This window comes from Rosa chinensis, chromosome 7, assembly GCF_002994745.2.
Source record: "Rosa chinensis cultivar Old Blush chromosome 7, RchiOBHm-V2, whole genome shotgun sequence".
Classification (NCBI taxonomy): Eukaryota; Viridiplantae; Streptophyta; class Magnoliopsida; order Rosales; family Rosaceae; genus Rosa; species Rosa chinensis.
Window position 1 is genome coordinate 24,334,637 of NC_037094.1, and position 5,025 is coordinate 24,339,661.

The following is a 5,025-nucleotide window of genomic DNA, read 5'->3' on the forward strand; positions in this document are numbered from 1 at the left end:
ATAACAATTATTGATCTGCATAAATGAGTTCTTGATTTTATTATAAATATAACAAAAGTTTTGAAAAAGGAGAATGGTTGTTCATCCTCTGATGTGTTGATCAAATGCAAAACATACAAAGAAGATAAGTTCATAAACAGGTTTCATATAGGGTCAAGTGCAATTGGCTCTTGCTGTATTGTATTACTTCAAAGTCTGTGATAGCACTGCCAGATTCTTGGCTCTTTTATGCGTGAGTGATATATGGACTTCTGTAGATATGCTTCTATACTTGCTTGTTTGATTGTTTAATTAAAATTATTAAATATGTTTGGAGATTTAATTGTTTCCAATTATTGATTGAATACGTATTGTATACGGAAGATTTAAGTAAGAAACTAGGAATCTAGGATGGGACAAACTTGGCCGAAGATGTATATTCTTTTGAGTCCTTGACATGAAGATGTATATTCTCGTGTTTCTTAATCAATCCCAAAGCTCAATTAGGGGTGAAACGCAGTAAAGATGCACAAATTATTTTCATTGAAAAAGTTTCTGTTTGAATTTTGTGTTCATTTTCTGTGGCAGAACTTTTATTCTGATGGCAGAAACAGATTTGAAGTTCAATAGTAAAAATGCACACCAACTATTTGAGATTTTGCTTGTGCAAGCAAGCCCTGTTTAGTCTCTGCTTAGTTTTCTACAGTTACCCGTCCGAGCTTGCAGGGTCAATGATGAATCTATTTTATTGATTTTGTACATTTGCTTTAGTATTTGTAACTTTTCAGCATTCAAGTCCACAAAGCAGACAATGTAGCTATTTATAGCCAGATTATAGAGATCTTTCTTTCGCTTTATTCATTACTAAACGCACAGGCTATATTTACATTATGAGTGGTAAATGTTGGTTGGGCTTCTGTGCTTGCTCGTTACCACTGCAATTGGTTGTTCAAGAGTTGGGAGCTCCAGCATAAGATCGGATTCATATCAAAACGGCCGAGTACAAGGCAAGAGCACTATAGGGGATACGTCAGTACAATCTTGTTCACCTACTCAGTTATTTTCATGATCAGTTGTACTCAACTGCCGTTAGATCTAAATCCAATGGTGGAGGATACTGATGGAAAGTAAATAAATTTCAATCACCTTATTGTTATCCAGTGATTTAGATTTTTTTTCTTTTTTTCCTACTAGTCCCATTTTGCAATATCCAGACATGTTTTCTTTTGATTTGTACATACTTCCATACAAACGTCCAACTTATTTTGGTTAGAGTCAAGGTCAAGCAAGTCGATCGGAATTAATCCACATCAAAGTCTTGATCAAACTTTCGTGTTATTTTCATTCAGCTTTGGGATCCATTGAAAAACTGAATCCATCTAATTGGAAAAAAAAATAAAAATAAAAACATTAGAAACACTAAGAATACTTAATCAAAAATGGTCTCATTAAACCATATGTATAAGGGTATAATCCGAGAGAGACGATACTCTTTATGAAAGAAAAAGAGTACTACACACTCTTAAAAACACAAAAAAAATTACAATATACTGCACTGCAAATTAATTGTTCCAACAATACAGTCCATATATATACAAGTCCATTTGGGATTTTGGGTCATCTTGTAACTTTTATATAGGTTTGATTGTGACACGACCATCTTTGTCTATGAAGAACTTGTGAATATGGACAAGATCAGCCATAACTACTTGTATATCTTAGTCAAGTCGAACAATTTCCAAAGACTTACCCAAAAGCAAGTCAATTGCAATTTTAACACACACGTATAGTCTCCAAAATCTGGTGTCACAAAACGAGCTGAATCAATTTTCTTGCAATAGTTTAACAATTAATTATCGAGCTATTTAAGTTGAGCTGAATTCACTTTCACAAACTGAAAATGATTTGACTGAGATTGGGGCTGTTTTGGAGGGAGTTCGTCTACTGCTGCAGGAGTTTGAGTTAGTGAATTGGAAGCATGTTCGTAAAAAAGCCAATCAAGTAGCCCATGAATTGGCTAGATCAGCTTTGAAGAGTGTCCAGTCCATGTTTTGATGGGAGCGTGGTCCTCCTTGGCTTAGTGAGTTAGTTGAGGCAACAAATGATGTTAGGGGCTGATCTCAGTTTCTGAGATTGTATTAGCTTTCCCTGTATTACTTGTTTGAGTTTAATAGAGAACTTTCCTTGAATCAAAAAAAAAAAAACTATCTATGGTTAGTCGGCAGTACCTTCTAACTATCTATGGTTAGTCGGCAGTACCCTTTAACCATCACCTCCTCGTCCAGTCGGCAGTACCCTCTGATGCGTCCTTGGTCGGCAGTACCCTCCAGGTGGCATGAGATGACTAGTTGGCAGTTCCTCTAGTCATCGCCTATTTTTGAGATATGAGTATTTATAATGAGATTTATGGGACTATGAGATTTCTGAAAGGTGTTCGAAAATGGTGACCAAATTGCATCCACTATTGAACTACGAAATTAGACCTTGATTTAAATTTCTCTTAATTTTCTTGGATAAAATTGAAATTAATAAGCCTCGATTTAATAGGAGCCATTGATATTTTTTTTCCCTCAAATATGAGCCGTCAGATTCAAAATATATCTATTGCTGTTTAAAAAAAAAACCGACATTAGAACCGTCCATATAAAATGGATGGATCATAGCCGTCCAAAACATAACCATTGTAAACTCACTCTGGTCAGCTGGGGACATGTATGTCAGGAGAGGCCCACCATAGCAGTCCAAATTCATGGATGTCTTCTCTCTCTAGCGCATTATGGCGCGTGCACGTCGTCCTCTTCATCCAGCCCAGCGCGTCCTTTTCAACCTCTCCATCGGGGTGTTTCGTTTGGAGTTGGCCTGACCCAGCCCACATGTGTGGCCCCAATCACTATAGCCAAGTCTTGGTTTTGAAAAAGTCTCATATATATATATATATATATATATATATATATATATATAGGACTTGGTTTGAGTCCAAATTATATAATTCCAAGACCAAGTCCCCCTAAAACCCATTGTTGGAGAACCCAAAACATGTTTGAGTCTCAAGTCTGGTATGGCACCCTTATTGTTGGAGTTGCCCATAGTAGAAAATTTAGTCATGGATCCGGCTTCTCTAAAGTGCATAGTCAGTGAAGTTCGTAAAATTCGTAAAATCTCAATCTTCCAAATAATTCAACGATTAGATTTAGAACCACATCACTTAATTAATACTAGTTTATTGGTGTTTTTCTTTTTATACGAGTTACACTGCCGTTAACTCCAAAAAAAAAAAAAAATTTCCGTTCAGAACCTCGTACAGCCGTTCACGATAATACTAGTTACCAGATATAGGATCCTCTCCTTGCAACAAATTAAAAGAAGAAAAGGAATGCTAACTTTTTCTTCCGTTTTGCTTTCATTTAGTCTCCGTCAGTTGATCTCTCACAAACATACTAAAGGGCTTAAGGCTATCAGATTTGTATATATTTCCAATAAATTGTTTCAGGTAATTATTACAGGGCCTTTAAAATTCAAATATACCTGCAAGGTTTTTCGTTTATAAAATTGGTCATGGGTGCTTCCCATGTTTTGGAAGTTGTTTCTTGTCATCTATGTTATGGTTGAGGTGAAGAATTGCTTGTTCAGGGGCGTTTCATCAGGTCCTGATTGCCCTATAGCATTTTCAGTTGGTTTTGTATGCGTATGCTCAGATCCTAGTCTTTTTATAACTTTGAAGAAGAGAGGATTTCTTTTTTTGATGTAGTTAACGGCAAACAAGTCTCAGTTTGAGCAAAAAGCCTCAACATAGATATTAGGTGATGTGGTTCTAAATCTAACCGTTAAATGAAATGGAAGATGGAGATTTCACGAACTTCAGGAACTTCACGGTCTTTGAACTTTAGAGTAGTCGGATCATATATTAATGGGAAAGGATCCTCTCCTAAGCAATGAAGTTGCCTAACCTACCTAAGCTTTTATCTATATGTTGACATGTGGATATAATGAATCCAACGGTCTACAACTTCTCTCTTTATTAGTCTCTTCCTTCACTCCTCTCTCCCTCTCCTCTCTGTTCTTCTTTACGAGTCTGTCTACAGTGGAGACTAAACAAGTAGAGGAGAGTAGCCTGAGGCAAGCTCCAACAGATTGGAATATGATTTCGACACCATTTTCTCTTTGAGAAAAATTCAGTCACCGTCCCCAAACTATGCTGCCAAGGCCAATTTGATACCCGAACTCTCAAAAGTATCAATGTGATACCCAAAGACCTATTTTGACATCAACGTGATACTTCCATCCAAAATCTCTGACTGTGCCGTCAACTATGTGGCAAGGGTAAAATTGTCTTTCTTTACTAATTAATTATAAAAAAAAGGAAAAAAAAAACAAAGCAAAACAGATCGAGCTCTCTCTCTCTCTCTCTCTCTCTCTCTCTCTCTCTCTCTCTCTCTCTCTTCTATTCCCAATCTGATCCTCTCTCCTTTCTATCACTGGGAATGGATTTTTGGATTTATGAAGAACAGCGGAAATGGAGAAATTTTTTTTGATCAAAAGTGTTTGTGGCTTATGAAGAACAATCAGAGTAGCGAGAATCGCTGCCGATGTCGGTGACAAGGAGGAGACTCTAGTCCAGAGAGCTCAGGTGGAGGTGGACGAACTACTGGTCAGAGCCGGTGGAGGAGAGAGTAGCGGTGATGATCCAGGTATTGAATTAGAATCTGGGAAAGAAACAGCATCTCTTAAAAGCAAAACACGCAAATCCTTCTTGGTTCCAAAATCAAACTCCCAACTGCTCAAATCCACCCATCACAGAAATCAAGCTCCATTCTAGAAACCTTAGCAGCATAGTCTCATAGAAGTACCACAAAAACCTCGATCTGTCAAATAATTCTCTCAAAGGCTCTGTCCCAGGTTGGTTCTTGTCTCATCCAACCTTAGTCGAAGTCAATCTCTCAAAAAAAAAGTTCGGCAGCAGCTTCGGGTTTGATAACGGTTCGGTTTCCTCAGTCCAGAAGCTATCTCTCCAGCAACAGGTTCACCAACTCTATTCTGCTTTCTGGT